This window comes from Protopterus annectens, chromosome 1.part1 (assembly GCF_019279795.1).
Source record: "Protopterus annectens isolate FY-2018-M chromosome 1.part1, PAN1.0, whole genome shotgun sequence".
NCBI classification, from domain to species: Eukaryota; Metazoa; Chordata; order Ceratodontiformes; family Protopteridae; genus Protopterus; species Protopterus annectens.
The window spans coordinates 7,229,882-7,247,305 of record NC_056726.1 but is presented as its reverse complement, the minus strand read 5'-3'; positions in this window follow the sequence as shown (position 1 = coordinate 7,247,305).

The following is a 17,424-nucleotide window of genomic DNA, read 5'->3' as shown; positions in this document are numbered from 1 at the left end:
TGGATTGATTGTCATTGTAGGTAGGAATGCACCTCCAGCCCTTTGGTATGTATTAAATATAGAATTTAACACAAAGTGAACAGGGGATATATAGTGTGGATGTGTGGAGAATGCTACATTGACCTTCTCACCTTCATCCCACCTTTTCCTGGTACTGCTTTACTTGATGTAGTTGAATATTAGAGCTTTTGTACACTTTTGTAGCCTATGTCGTGTATTTGCAAGGTTTGGGTCAGTCACTATATATTTGTGAATTGCTTTGTCAAGAATCCTATTTATACCTAATTCAACATTTTTATGATATTAGTAACTTAATACTTTTATAGTCACGGCTTACATTGTTGCCAAGATGATGTGTATGAAACCAAAACATTATCTGTGTATTTATTTTTTGCTGCCTCCTTACCTGCTATTGCAGAACAGTGCTGTTTACATCACAGTTACTCTTACAGAGGTAAATGTTGATATTAAAAATTAATAAATTATGGGAGTGAGCTGCTCGTGGAGTTAGATATACAGTTCTATTAATAAGCACATGCATCTTATGTAGATTTTAAATATACAAATGTTAACAGAGTATACATGGAATAAAAGCCAGAGACTTGCATCTGAATACAGAGTTTGCCGTTACTGTGAACATTGATATCTTTTAGGCATCCTGAAAATGACACTCTCAAATAAAACAATTTGTAGAATTTAACAGCAAGGGCAAGATAGCAGAAAACAAGATAAGCTTAAGAGTTTTTACTTGAACAAACTAAACAGCAAATAAAATGGCATAGCAAGTAAGTTAAACTTTAAGCTGCCTAGAAAGGGTTGTATTGCAGAGTTAAATTCTCATTTATCTAAGTAAACATACAACGTTCTAAAACCTCCTGTGCTTGCACAGCCTTTAGTTAAGCACTGCGTGCTGTGAATGTCGTACCGCTCCTCCTCATATACTCATCTCTAAGGGGCTTCTGCTTCACTGTATTTGTGCTTGTCTTTGTATTAGCTGTAGCCCTGCATTTTCAGGATTTCTGATCACCTCATGAGTCAGACAAATTATTTATATTGACTACCTGAAAAGGCCGAATCCCCACATTACTGAAGATGAAATGAAGGAGATGACATCGTAGAAATTTCCCTTCGCAAACATCCAGAATGCTGAAGGACTTCACAGGGTAAGTAACCAGGTAGCCAACAACGAGAAATTGTCCTTTTCCCCACTGTAGTGTGATCCTGGAGTTGGTGGGGTGGCATGGGTGGCATAGCCCCCACCTCGGTGGGTTTGAATTAGTGCAGTGTGTTTCATTTTTAGATGGTGGCCAATTGGATACATAGTGAAATCTTTTGGCAATTCGGTCATTTATGAAAGTGAAGTTTCGGTGATGTTGTCTCACTCATTTCATCTTCGGTGATGTGGTCTTTCGTTCTTTTGATGTAGACCCTGACTCATATATACATGTGGATATCAGTCTTTGAACTGATCTTCCTTAAGGGCAAACCCATTCTGCCAAGGATGTTAAAGTTATAATTTGCAAGCTAAACATAGAACAACTTCTAGTTGTTCACATTTTTATACTGAAACTTTATTTTTATGACATAACATACATATATATGTCAGATACCACCACCATCACTTATATTATTGAGCCATGAATATTACATTATCTAACCCCAGGTATCACTCTGCTTCTAATATTAGTGTAATTAGATTTCCCTATCCCCTATTATATTATTTACATATTAAAAAAATCTTCTTGTACGTTATTTGTTTTGACTAACCCCTGACCCTAAACGTCCTCTTACTATTTCCCCCATTTCCATCCCCTGCCCTCAGTATTTTACCCTTTAACATTCACTACCAGCCCCCCCCCTACAGACTCCTTCTCCATCCATTCCCTACCTAGAGCTTTCTCCTTACTTTTCGACAAATGCCTGTCTTACAGTTTTACTGCCTTCCAGTTATATCCTCTTCCCAGTGTCTGTCAATGTCCCTGTTAACCTAATCTCTCATAATCATAACATCTCTACTCTTCCCTCTGATTATGTGACACCCTTCCTTAGCCATGGATATCCCTGCTTTTTAATTCCAGTGTAACTTCTGCTATATACCTCTGCATACAGCTTCCTTCATGCTGTGCTAACATCACTTCAACACCAGCAGATATGCAACTAATGTGTTTCTTCTTCATCTCACCTTCTACATTAGCTAGTTACTTTATTAGATAGTTAAATAATCTGACTGATACCCTTGGTGAAATTGCAAGATATGCTTGCTAGTCACAAATGGCGGGGGGAGGGGATGGCATAATGGTTAAGGTCTTTGTGTCATAGCCACAGAGTACAGGACTTGATTCTGACCTTAAGTTATTAGCTAGGCTCAAAAAATGGCCCCTCAGAGCAGTTAGCCTAACGGACCTATGATAAGGCCAGTACCCATGTGCATAACATCCTCTCTTCACTGTCCACTTTTAGCTTCAGAATCTCCTACTTAGCACCTTTCCTAAGTCCTTATAAATCAACCTAACATATATTTTTTCTACTGGATGTTTTTTTGCTTGCGTAAAAGTTTGTATTTACAGATTATTGGCTGGATATGTGAGTTCACTTTCAAGTCATGACTGACTAGGAGGGGAAGACACTATTAAGCCATGTTTTTTTTGTTGTTGTATTTGGAAGTATGGGAATTATTCTGTAGTGAGAAAAATATGCTCTTGGGGAAAATGGATGTTTTGTTTAGGGTATAATTTTGCTGTAAGTGGAATTTGCAAAGAGTGCCTCATGTGTTGTTTAAATAATCTGAGAAAACCTAATACTAAGACTGATCCCTTTGGGGTTAAGGCAAAAGTAGTATGGAGAATTGAGAGGGCTCATTAGTATGGGGTGATCATATGTTGGTAAACACTATCTGATTTTGCTTTGATCACGTGAATGGATATCAGATGACAATGTAAATACAGCCACATACTGACAAGTAATAAGGAACAAGTGTCTCTTCCAGTAGGCTTTTTTATTGCAGAACTAAATGGTAATACAACAATGTGCTTATATCAGCTTTTACTAGAAAAGGTGAATTTTTAGCGGAGTCTATAACATAATTCAGCATAGGTGAGTTTTTCCCTTAGCAGACACATTTTCCCAATATAATATCACCTCCCAAAACCATGGTGATTGATTTACTGTTGTAAATGCACTGTATTAACCATTGCCTTTGTGGTGTAAATCATAGACAAAAAGGGCCCATGAAATAGAAGTTCACATACCTAGCTAAAAATAAAGTGTGTGGAAAGCTTGAATCTGAAATGCTACAACATGTATTTGGTAGTGGGTATCTCTTTAACATTAAACAGATTCAGATTCCTTTGGCTGGAATGAAATATTCAGCACATTAATACTTTACTGACAGATCTGTACTGCCGCTCTATTGCCTCAGTAGAATTATTCAGAATGGCTGCACATGTACAAACATTATTTGTAGGGTCTGCAGTTCACAGTATCTGAGACCACCACATGACCTAGATACTAACACTGCATAAATTACTTTTCAGGAAGATTGACATCCATCATCAAATGTTTTCCAGCATCTCGGAATTTCACCTGTGAGGGTGATTTTGTTTTTAATCTTGCAGCTCCGTTTAGCTGTTTCTTTCCTTGCTGTTTATGTGTGCTTACACAGACACATTACCTGCATTGAAAAATAAGCATCTGGGGTTTATTACCCGGAAATAACAGCTGAAAGACAAAAGAAATAAAAAGCTGCATTGAAAAATAAGGCTGTGTGGCTCAATACTCAGAAACAACAGTTGACAGGCAAAAAAAAAAAAAGATCTTTTACAATGTAATTCAGCAGATCATTTTATATCATTACCCTCAAAATACATATGGGATTGCCTACAGTTTGAAGCAAATACTTTAATAACATTTTAACATTTTTCTTTTGTCAAGCACTGCACATTCTAAAAAGTTTTAAGAGCTCTGTAGTTTCAGCTCATTTCTGTTAACTCACCAAGATAACCCATTAGATATGTGCCTTGTTTCAGATGTGACTCAGAAGAATTGTGTGACTTATTCAGAGTTGCATAATAAACAAATGGAAACATAGGGGTTGTTACTTTTCAAGAGCGGGCTTTGTCAGTTTCTCTATGAAATCTTTAGATGGAGGCATCCAAAGGCAGCTAACCATGAGGCAGTCTACAGATCTAGTAGCAGCGGTAAATTTTATTTTATTTATTTTACATTTGTTAGCCGGGATAGTCCGACTGGACTGAGGTCCATTTACTGCGGAGGCCCGGGGGGAGAAAAGCTCCACAGTTTAGTAACAATACTTAACATCATGAGGCTAAAGACAAGCAAACACATTCATACATTATATCCGGGAGAACATTGAGTACAGTAGCCCAGATAAGCAAATTTACAAATTCTCTAATATTGTTATCTCCTCGACGGCCTGGGGAGAAAAATCTCCACAGTTTAGCAACAACGATTAAAATCTGAAGGACAATAAACAAGCCAACATTTCTCATATGTCAGTGAATACATTAAATATACAATAGACTTGAAATGTATAATTACAAATACTATAGTGTTAATTGATTGTCAAGTTAACAGGCATCAGATAGTCAAGATGATGAAAAAGCGAAGAGTCTGGTAAAGGATAGTGGGGGAAATGTAGTGGTAGATTATGTTATACGTGGACATAGCCAGTTTTTAGTAAGGTGGAGTTTGAGTAAGTGTTTGAAGGTTTGGGTAGAAGATGCAGAAGTAATAGAGGCAGGGAGGCTGTTCCATGCCTTTGCTGTGGTGTGGGATAATAGTGCCCTTCCTGCTGTGTTGTTTTCTCTAGTAATAGTAAGGAGAGACTTGTTAGAAGACCTAAGAGTGCGAGAGGTAGAATAGTGATATAATAGGTGATTTAAGGCTGGAGTTCTTTCAGGGTATGAGAGGATGCTGAAGGCTGTGAGAAGTTGTTGATAGCTAAGTAGTTGTGGGACCTCTAGCCAATGTAAATTTCTAAGGGCCAGACAATGATGGGTTCTGTAGGGAGAGTTGCTAGCAAGCCTGGCAATGTTATTATAGCATACCTCAAGTTTGGCAAGATCAGCTTTTCTGGTTTGAGTTAAGATAGGTGCAGCATACAATAGAGTGGATAGAAGGTGGATTTGGGTGAGGGTGATTCTTGCCTTGTCTGTAAGGCATTTTTTATGTCTATAGAGAGTTCCCATTTTTTGTGTACTTTTTTTATTCTTTGGGCTATGTGGACATTAAAGTAAAGGTTGTTATCTATTTCTATCCCGAGGAGTTTAGTATGACTAGTTGGAGAAATTACAGTGCCATTGATAGAGTTGAAAGTAAAAGAGAGGGGGTGGGGTTGGATTTATTAGGAGAGAAAAGAAGTAGCTTGGTCTTCTTTGGGTTGAGAATAAGCTGAATATTTGTTATCCATTTTTCTATGGCAGTAAAGGATTCTTGTGTGAGCTTTTGTAAGGTGGTAGGGCATAGGGATGCGCAGATAAGTGTTGAGTCATCTGCATACTGTATGAGTGAGGCCTGCTGGGTAACAGAAGTAAGGTTGTTTGTGAAGATAGAGAAAAGAAGTGGACCCAGGATAGACCCCTGTGGTACACCTATGGATGTTTGAAGTTGGGAAGATAAAACCCCTTGCATAGAACTGACTGTTGTCTGTTGGAGAGGTAGTTTGTGAACCAGTCAATAGTGGCAGGAGCAAAGGATAGGGCGGCTAATGAATGTAAGAGTATTTGGTGTTAGACCATATCAAATACTTTTGATAGGTCTAGGAATATGGTGAAAACAAAGTTGTTTTCGTTTCTGTATTGGTTGACTTGGTGAGTAAAAGAGAGGAGGACAGTGGTTGTACTATGGTGAGGACGGAAACCATGTTGTGTGGGGGAAAGAAGGTTATGTGTAGTAAGGAATTGCATGATTTGTGTGTGAATACATTTCTCAAGAACTTTAGAAAGAGGGGATAGAATAGCGATGGGGCGGTAGTTGGAGAAGTCATAGGAGCTACCTCCTTTGTGAAGGGGAATAATATGAGAAACTTTCCAGAGCTGGGAGACATAGGATTCCTGGATAGAATGGTTGCTAAGGATAGAAATGGGGTAGGATAAGAGTCAGTGGCTAGTTTTAGGAAGTGCACAGGTATATTGTCAGCTGCGAGGGTAGTAGGTTTAATTTTTTGGAGTAGTTATTTAATGGTGGAGATGGGAATGGGAGAGAGAGTAAAGGAGGGTATGTTTTGTGTTGGCTAATATTTTGTGATTCTTGATAATATGACATAAATTTAATGGCATCAGAGGCATGCCTTTAATTTTTTTCACCTCCCTCAGACCCTCACAATGACCACCAAGCCTCCCCTCAGCTGCTCTATGTGGATCATTTTTCCCCTAAGGCATAAGCACATAGACCTATGTTTTCCCTTGTGGGCAGGAGTTCAGCACCAAGATTGGTGCAGTCATTTATGGTGAGGATTGGGATATATTTAACATTCCCTTTTTGTGACTGGGACTTTCACAGAGTACTTGTGCTGATAGGATGCATGCATGCTTCTGCATCTCCAGGTATCAGCCTCAATACTAGCCAATGCATATGCAGAATTCATTATCATGGTCCACCCTATGGATCAGCTGTAACACCTCCCTTCCAAGGTGGCAAAATAGCATTACTTTCTGTACACCTACCTTCCACATACCAAATTTTCATCATATTAATCACTGCTGTAGTAGCCTTAGCTATGTGAGCTATATCCTGCAAAGGATATAACAGCTGGCCAGCTTCCCAAGCTTCAAGACACCTTCCATCCATGCAAACTGCCAGGCAGCTCAAGCTGAGCTGACTAAAAGACAAGTTTGGACACCAAGCCCTTCAGAGCTTTACTGACACTGAAGAGTACTCTGAGGCTTTCGAGGATCAAAGTTTGGCTTGTACTGTTCCTTTGCTGGGCAAATAAGTTACCTTTAGGGAAAAAACTTCCATTTAATAATTTTGTTTATTATAGATGTTTTCCTCTTCAGGAAAGTTATTGTAAAGCTAAGAGTTTGTGTTTTAATGGACTGTACTTTTAAATGGGACCACTCTTTTTTCCTGTCAGTTTAAAAGTTGTTTAAGGTGACTGAAAAATATTTTTTTGTGGAAAAATTGTATTTATTTCACTTTGTTAGGCTGCTGAAGTGTTTTAAAGTGCTTTTTACTGTGTGAAAAAATTGACTTTTAAAGGCTTTATGTTTTTACCAGCATTTACTGCTTACTTTCCGCAGGAATGAGGCACTATTTTCAGCTTGACCAAGGAACAATCTGTCAGTCCACTTTTGGTTCTTCTTCCAGCCACAAAACAAAAGTTAAGCAAATGACCTTTGCCATCACAGCAGGTAGCAATTTACCTCAGCCACAGATGGGTGACTCAGCTGTGGACATTTGTTGTACCCCAGACCACTCATCTTTTACCCAAGATCCCTCTGATGTAGCACCTATGGCTATTATGGACCAGGGGTTAGCCATGCCTTCTGTGTCTGTTGGGGTCCCCTCAGTGGGCAAGTGAGACACTCTTGAAGGTCCTGGGAGAGGGCTCAGTGAAGACTTCCTTATTTTGTCAGAATGTTCTGCCCAGTCCTGGGGAAGCTGCTGCAGCTGCCATTAATAAAATTGTTGGCCCCATTTTTGCTGTCAAAAAGAAACAGAAAACTAGGCATTTATCCACTCCTCCTCAATTTTCTTTAGACAGGAGTAGTTTACAGGGTCTGACTCAGGGTTTAATTCAAGCTATTGATCCTTCTTGTAAAGCAGTTTCTGGTAAAAAAATGAAAGAGTGATACCTCCTTTCCTGAACAGATTAAAGATTCTGAATCTGGACTGAAGGATATAGGGACTTTTTATTCAGACTAGAGAAGAGCTCAATTTCTTACTCTCCCTGTGGAGGGTTCTCTTTCTTTCAGAACACTTCTAGAATGTGCCAGTGTTTTCACTGGGAGAAAACTGAGGTTTCTTGGTCCCTAAGAAAATACTATGAGCTGTTACAGAAGGAATTTCCAGAACCTGTACCCATTTCTCCAGTTCTGTCAGATTTATGTGTGTTGCTCTTGCAAGTTTGACAGCCAGCTGACCCTAAAAGGAGGCTAGGTTGTATAAAGTTCCTCAGTCTTTTAAGTTTTTTATACATTCTTCTGAACCAACAGCTATAGCTTTAGTTAATCTTTCTGCTGCTAAATACTTAGTTAATTCCAGTCCTACTATTTGTGATAAGTATGGGAAAATTATTGATCGGTGTGAAAAGTGTATGCTTCTGCAACTCTGATTTTCAGAATTTTGAATTGTCAGACTCATATGTTAAGGTTTGTCCTGACCAATTGTGGAAGTATGAGGAATATTTTGTCTGCCGTTTCTTCTGCGTTAAATAATTTAATTTCTTCCACTGTTCAAGTCACTACTCATTGTATACAGTGTTTGTATGACTCTGGTGATACTTCTTCCAGGGGTATGGCCACTGGTACTGTTTTGAGGAGGTTTGCATGGCTGCATTCTCAGAACCTCACATATACTGTTAAATATGAGATTTAAAATTCTCCTTTAGATAGAGATTTAGTTTTTGGCTCCTTTGCTACAGAGGTGATCAAAAAGTGTAACAAAAGAGGTAAGCTGATTCAGGGAATCTCTAAGATTTTCAGCCCTTCTTTTCCAAAATTTTCAAGGGATTCTCTAACTCCCCATCCAAATTTGGTAAGAAACAAAATAAACAGTCTCAACAAAATGCAGGTAAACAGACATTTAAGAAGAAATGACAAGGGTGGGGGTTCCAAGAACCAAAGACAGTCCAATAAGTCAGAATAACTATTTAAAAGATGTTGCCCCCCCCAGACCCTGACAGCCTCTTTTTTTTCCAGAAAGTTTGAATCTCCACTTTTCCCTTTGTCAACATGCAGTTTCAGACAAATGGGTTCTGAAAATTATTCCCCAAGGTTACAGGTGAAAGAGGGAGGAAATTCCTCCTTTCCTTGGTGTAATTACTCATCTTCCAAACCAGACTCTTGTTTTCACCTGTCCTTCATCACATTCTATCCAGAAAGTGATAGAACCAGTCACCCTCCCTTCCCAGGTGGGAAAGGGGTTTATTCAAGGATGTTTTGTGCCAAAAAAAAAGAAAATGCTTGGAGACCTGTTCCATCTTTCTTTCCTAAACCTCTATGTGACAGTGCCCAAATTTAAAATGATGTCACATTGTCTTCTTCCTCATTCAATTTTTCTGGTAGCACTAGATTTATAAGATGCTTATCACATCCTGATTCATCCAGACTTCAGGCATTTCATAAGGTTTCTTGTGTTTTGAACATATTATCAATTCTCTGCACCGGGCGGCCATGGTGGTGCAGTGGTTAGCATTGTCACCTCACAGCAAGAGGTTCTCCGGTTCGATCCTCAGCTGGGGTGCCTTCTGTGTGGAGTCTGCATGTCCTTCCTGTGGTCACATGGATTTTCTCTGGGTGCTCCGGTTTCCTCCCACATCCCAAAGACATGCAGTAGGTGGATTGGACACTCTAAATTGGCCCTAGGTGTGAGTGCTTGTGTGTGTGTGTGCCTTCTGTGGTAGGTTGGGTGCCGGGCTGGCAACTCGACACTGTAAAACTCCACTGCCAATCATGAGCAGACAGGTGATCCACTGTTGCAACCCCTAACCAGGAAAAGCCGAAAGAAGATCAATTCTCTGCACCGAGTGTTCATGTAGTGTCTGGCTCCAGTTATAGCTCAGTGGAGGTAACATGGTATCCACATTTTCCATTATTTAGGTGACTTCTTTATCTTTGCTGAATCTTTTTCAAAGTGTCAGGAATCTCTTTCTTGGGGGAGAGATAGCTCTTTCACAAACTGGTATTTGGGGAGAACAATCAAATGTCTTCTTTGACTCCTTCTCGTGGGATTGTGTTTCTGGGATGTCAAATAGACACCACAGTTCAAAAAGCGTTTCTTCCACAGGAAAAAATAGATCTATATCTAGATTTATTTCTAGGGTTTTCCATTCAGACTTTGGTCACTGTGAGGGAATACCTCAGGATTATGTGTCTCATGGATTTTATGATTTTCATGATACCCCTGGCAAGACTCCACATGAGAAAGATACAGTTGTTTCTGAAGTCTCTTTGGTCCCAGCACCAACACCTCATGCCTTTTCATATTCCAGTTCTAGGGTTTGTCAGAGGAGAAATCACTTGGTGGAGACAACTGATATTCCTAAATCCAGGACTCCCCTTCTCTGTCTCTATTCAAAGCAATCAGCCACCACAAACACATCAGACTTTGCTTGAAGAGCAGTTTCAGGAGTGATAAAAATGCAAGATGTGTGGGACACCAAGGACATATGCAAATACATAAATATAAAAGACATGCTTGGTGTGATCAAGTCACTCAACTCTCTGAATCATCTTTGGTCTGCAGGACCTCTTCATGTTGTTACATATAATACCACAGTCATGTGGTACATAAACAAGCAAGGGGGAAACCAGATCATACCCCCTCAGCAGACTATCCATGTTATCTTGGGATATAGCTTCAGAGCACAGTCTCACTTTACAGGCATCCTAAATTCTATCATAGCAAAACTGTGTGGCAGACAAGCAGAGCAGGAACAAGGGCAGACCCTCGCAGATGGAAACTAGGTCATCCAAGATTTATGTGGAGTTTCTTAAGTAGACATCTTTGCTTCTTCTCTGAACAATCAGCTGACAAGGTTCTGCTCCATAACTATGCAAGGAGGCCTGAAAGAGAGATGCCTTTTATTTTACTTGGACTGGAATGTTCCTGTATGCTTATCCATCCTTTAATCTAATATTCAGGAAGATTCAGAAGAAATCTCCCAAGATCATTGTGGTGAATTCCTTCTGGCCTAGGCAACCATGGGTCTCCCTTCATTTGGAAATGGCCAGGGGCATTTACTACAAGCTTCCTAAAAAACTGAACCTACTAACACAAGAACAGGGGTGTTTGATACACCCCAACACCAATCAATTTCATTCTTTTAAAACTAAAGTGGAATCTGAGTACACTTTAAGCTAAACTGCCCATCTTCCCATTTTCTTTGCTGAACTCAAAAAATGAAAGAGAGAAAGGATACTCCATACCTTGGATGCCCACAGACAGCTTGGGTACTGTCTTGACAGAACTAACTCTTTCTGATCTTCAGATCAATTGTTCATTTCTTGTGAAGGTAAAAAGAAGGGGCAACCTTTGCCAGTTTTCTCCAATAAATTCCAGCCTCCCTCTTGCCTATTATCTGCATCCCTGACCACAGTCAACCCTTCTCTTTTCTCTATTCTCACGCTGGTTTGGTTCTTAGAATACTTCCTGCTATTTTATGAATATAATATTCTATGATTTTGGTTCTTAGAATACTTCCTGCTATTTTATGAATATAATACTCTATGATTTTGGTTGCTCTCCTTAAGAGTCTGCATCCAAAATCCCAATCTCTCCTTATTTTGTGATCTTCCTCCCCATGTCAGCATCATTCCCTTGGATGGTTTATAAGTGATGTATAATGTTGACAACCACAGTTGTTTCAATAGTGTCTGTGATGGAAAATGTTTATAACTAAAGTGATATTTTGTATGTTTTTCATTTATATAAATGTAAAATTGCCTTTGTAATATGTGTAAATTTAATACAGATGTTTGGGAAAAAAAAGAAGGGGCAGCCTGTGTCAAAGCAGACTACTGCCAAATGGTTGTCTAAGGCTATTACTTTTTGTTATACTGACCTGAAGAAAACTATTCCAGGCAGGTGAAAGACCCACTTTACCAGGGCTTTACCTTCATCTGTTGCTTTTTGGAAAGAGCTAGATTCTATAAGTATTCTTAAAGGTACGACTTGATTCTCTGTACATACTTTTACAAAACACAATAAGCTTGATTCCTTCTCTAGTTCTAAATCAGCCTTTGTATGAATCATTCTCCAAAGACTTCTGGACCCTTCTTTTTCCACATCCCAAATGTAGCAAGCTAAGATAACCTGCCCATCTAGCTAAAGCTACTGCAGCATTGATCAATATGATGAGCATAGTGCAGTTGTATTAGTAAACTTAACATAGCAGCTGATGTTTGAATGATCATTGCTGCAGTAGACACTCCCTTGTTTTTTTTTTTGTTTTTTGGTATGTTGTTTATGCCAGGCTCCAGTTATTTATTTTTTGGTCTTCCTGACATTGTTTTTCAAGGATCAGCCTCCCTTACTCTGCTGGCATGAAAGCTCTGAAGGTCTTGGCACCCAAACTTGTCTTTTAGTCAGCTCAGCTCAAGCTGCTTGATAGTTGGATGCATGGAAGGTACCTTGAAGCTTTGGAAACTGGCCAACTGTTACATCCTTGGCAGGATAAACCCATATAGCTAAGGCTAGTTCAGCAGTGATCATTCAAACATCTGCTGTTATGGTAGGTTTATCTACACACCTGTACTTTCTTTTCTTGTTTCTCAGTTGTACTTTGCATCTCCTGTAAGTTATACTCATGTGTAATCTCTTTACAACAGCTCTGTGGTGCAACACTTGCACTGCTGCCTTACAATGTTTGCTTCTCCAGTTCATTTCTTGGCCCTCATTGCTGAATGTGTACACCATCTCTATATCTATTTGGTGCTTAGTGGGTGCCTTGGTTTCCTCTGATATCTGAAACATGTGCCATAGGTGACTTGGTAATCCTCTAAATTGTTTGTAGGAGGTATGCATGCTGTGTGAGAGGAGTATGTGTGCAAATTTGCACACATTTGTGTGTATATGCAGGCATGCTGTGTGAGAGTATGTGTGCCGTCACTTATGCACACAACAAAATATGTGTTTGTCTGCACGTGTGCTTGTGCACAAGCTGTGAGTCAATGTGTGTGTGTGTGTGTGTGTGTGTGTGTGTGTGTGTGTGTGTGTGTGTGTGTGTGTGTGTGTGAATACATGTACATGTGCGCAAGCTGTGTGAGTCAGTGTGTGTTTGTGTGTGTATATGTGTGCACGCTCATGCATGTGTAGGTTCATAGGTTGGTACTAGGCTATCTGCCGTAGGGCCTATACAAGCCTAGCCATAACAATTCCCTGGCTATTTCTTCCCACAGTATTTACTTCCCTGGACCCCTGTCTCGCAGGGCAACTGACGTGATCCCTGGGGTGAATTTCCTGGCTCCCATCCAATCATCAAGGTTCCTTTGAAGAGAAACTTGTAAAAGATAATAAACCAAACACTGGAAAAGGCTGCAGATAAACGGACCAAGTAAAGCACGTTTACCTGACCCAATGTTCTTTCTTTATACTTAAGTCCAGGTGGTAAAAAGTCCAGTAAACCAAGTCTTGACCACACCGTGTTGCTCCAAAATGAAAAATTGTTTGTTTAAGCGATACCAACTTCGATAAAATTTGGTTAATTAAAACAACACAAAATAAAACACTTTTTGTTTCCAACAGTTCAGAAACTTTTTCAAATTACCTGTACTCCGCCCCTTTTCACCTTTTTATAGTGATCGTGACATCACTGTTTTTTAAAGGTACAAATCCACTTAATGTACATTATACTTGTTAAATGTCAAAGTTTTGTGTTACGTATTATCAACTAAAATCACATAAAACAATATCACTTAAAACAAACGTTTTCTGTTCTTCTTATCATCCAACAGAAAAAAGTTTTTTGTCAACAAATCTGAGAATCTAGCCTTATGGTTTAATACATTGTAGAACCACCATACTACAAGTGCGCACTGCACTCCTTATGTATATACTAATACAAGCGCGCTTGTGTAGTACCATTCTTAATAATATAAATATACTTGCCCTTTTATATATGCACGGTCTATCTCCAACATAAAGATTCAAGCTATGTCAACGCAATGTTCACTGTTGGGCTTGTTTTGTAAAAGCATGTACTATTTACACTTGTACCTATACGAACGCCTTTATACTGGAAACGACCGTAATAAAATCAATAAACTGAAATTAATTTAATAAAACACATAATATGCTAATAACGATTCTATGTTAAAACACAATTGTTGTGGTGAACATACTGATTCCATAGAGATTATTCTTGTGACCTGTTGCTCATCAACTACAGGTTGTACTAATAGTACTATCTAATTTTTAAGATCCTTTATTTTTAACGAATTTAACAAAAATATATGTATATGTAAACTGCAAGTGTTTCCGTTTCATATTTGTATGCATCTCTATGAAACCTCATCGCAGCCTTGTGTTTTTAGAAACTACAGCCTATCTTTTCATAACCACCACCCCTGCAGGTCCAAGAGTTACAAAGAGTAACACATAAACTAAAGTTGTTGTCTGTAAACTCCCTTGCTGTAACAAAATACAATATTAAATATTTAATATTTAATAGTTAGATTTTGGAACTAGGGTTAATCCTATGAAAACATATACAAAATATAAGGAAAGTTCCTCTTAGTTAGAGGTAGTCTAACCTAACCATATATGACCCCACGTTAGGTTATTGTGAGTGTCTATAATGTGATAACATCACATAACTATGTAAACCATAGTACTAGTCTCAATGCAACTCTTTTACAGCAGTGTATCCAGTACTAATAATAAGATCAGTTACTTCTGTCCAAATTCTTCAATCTGAGAATACAAAGTATCGAGGACATTTCGTTAATACCGGGATAGGTACATGCATGAGTAGTGAGTTGCCACATGAGTTCTAATCTATCCAGTAGTAAACTAACTGGTCCGCCCCTTTCGTCATTTATTATTTGATCTATTACTCGAAATTTAAAATTGTGTCCAACATGTTCTATAACATGTCTTGCCAAAGCATTGTCAAGTTTACCATTCTTTATGCTGTATAGGTGTTCATTCATTCTTTCTCTAAGTGTACGTATAGTTTTACCTATATAGAAAGCTTGACAATGCTAGCATGAAGCTAAATAGACTATCATCTTAGATTGACAACTGAACTTGTTTCTAGTGTCATATTTTCTGTCTTGAATTCTAAAAGTCTTCCCAGTATCTATATATCTGCAAAAATTGCACATTAAACACTTTGTCATGCCTGGACTTCTTGATATTGAATTGACCTGGTGTTCTAAAAGAGTTTTCATGCTCCTACCTTTTTTGAAAATCAGTTTAGGAAGTTCTGTAATTCTTTTCCTTACATATGAGTCATTCTCTAATATTTCCCAATTCTTGTAAATAACTTGTCTAAGGTCTTCTGCATTAATACTGTATCGTGTAATGAAATTATAAGTAATATAATTAAGGCTTTTTTGTGTGCTGCTGACAGGCACAGTTATTAGATCATTCTCAGGTTCCTTCTTATCCATATCTAGAATTGGTTTATATGTTCCTCTCCTTCTCTTAATAGTAATTTCATTAATCAAATCACATGCCAACTCCAATGGGTAACCCCTGTACTGGAACATCATGTTTAGTTTCTGACATTCAGTCAAGAAATCTTCGTCCAAAATTGTCATCCTAGCTGCTCTTACCAGCTGTCCCTTTACCACCAATCTTTTTTGATGGAATGGGTGACAGCTGGTAAAATGTAGCAGACTGTTAGAGTAGGTTTCCTTTCTGAAAATAGTACTAACATACCTATTATGTGTGTTGTCTTTTCTAAGTTCTATATCAAGGAAGGAAATTCTATCTTCACTGAAGCATAAAGTGAAGTTCAAGAATTTTGTGGTGTTGTTTAAGTACTTCACCAGACTCTTGGATGTCTCTTCGTCCCCTTTTATTATGACAAAAATGTCATCCAAGAATCTTGTATAGTAATATAACAAGTTCTTAAAGGACAACCGCACCCTCAGACTCAAAAAACATATTTATTTCATCATGGTTTGGTGTTTCCTACATTTTAACAGCACTCTGGGACTATTTAGAGCTTTTTAGATATTTGTATATGCAATTTCTGACTCTGACCACATGGGGGCTGGCATTTTGAAATAATTCAGACTGTTTACTCTGCCTCTAAGTATCCCAGAATGCATTGTTTGTCTCCAAAAATTGCATCAGATCTGCCACATTTTCCTTTAAGCTGCTGTCACTTCATTGACTTAACAGGCATTCACTGCTGTCTTAAAGTCCCCTACTTTTGGTTAAAATGTCATCCTTTTTCAATGACTACTTCAAACACAAGCAGTGGAAATGCTACAGAACAGAACTGAAAAGTGCATTTCATTGCTTTAGTTTCTTAGAAATGCTAACTTGCTTTCTTTTGTGAAGGCTGAAATCTAGTTCTTCAAGGCATCTCCCCTCCCACTTCACACCTACCTTCCCTAGCTGTCAAAGATCTAAGGGTAATTTGACCCATTATCTGCATGTGATTGACAGCTCACAGCAGGTGACTAGAGTAATGTACTGTTTTCTTGTCAGCCTTTCCCTCCGTACAGTGGGACACTTTTTTTTTTGTTGCACTCCTCCTGTCAAATTTAGAACCAAGCTACATAGCACTGGGAATAATCATCGTTTTGCAAAGCATCAAACTCCCACTTATTTTTCCTTCCCGTTTGTTTAAATAGCTAACAAATGACACACTATAAACATGAAATATTTTACAGACTTGCATGACAGCACCAACATGCTCTTTTAAGACATAATTTAAAAAATGATGGTATTGCATACTACTTGTAATCTGATGTAGTGTTGTCGATTAATAGTGACAGACATCTGCTTCTTATGTAAAAACATGCAATTAATGTAAACGCATGGTTATTGCAAATTTATGCTCTTAGTTTTTGCAGCTGTTACTGTGCTTCTGCCTGTACTTTGTCACATATCGGTAGGGCAATATAAAGCAATATGACAATACAAAAACAAAGTTTACAAAATTTAGAAATTACATCCAAAAATGAGACTCACCCACACTCACTCACTCACTCACCCACACTCACTCACCTCACCACACTCACCCACTCACTTCACCACACTCACTCGCCACACTCAACTCATTCACTCACCACACTCACTCACACTTACTCACACTCACTCACCACCCACCTCACTCACCACACTCACTTATGTTCACCCACACTCACTCAACACACTCACCATCATCCACCACACCTCACTTACCCACATTCAGTCACCCACACTCACTCACCACCCTCACCACACTCACTCACCCACCACACTCACCAACCACACTCACTCACCCACATTCAACTCACTCACCCACCCACAGTCATTCACCACACTCACCCACCACACTTCACTCACTCAGCCACAATCACTCACCACCCAATACACTCACCACACTCACTCACCACACAACACACTCACCACACTCACCCACCCACACTCACTCACCACCCACACTCATTCACCAACATTCAACTCACACACCCACATTCAACTCACCCACCCACACTCAACCACTCGCTCACCCACACCAACTCGCTCACCCACACCAACTCACTCACCCACACTCAACCGCTCACTCACCACCCTCACTCA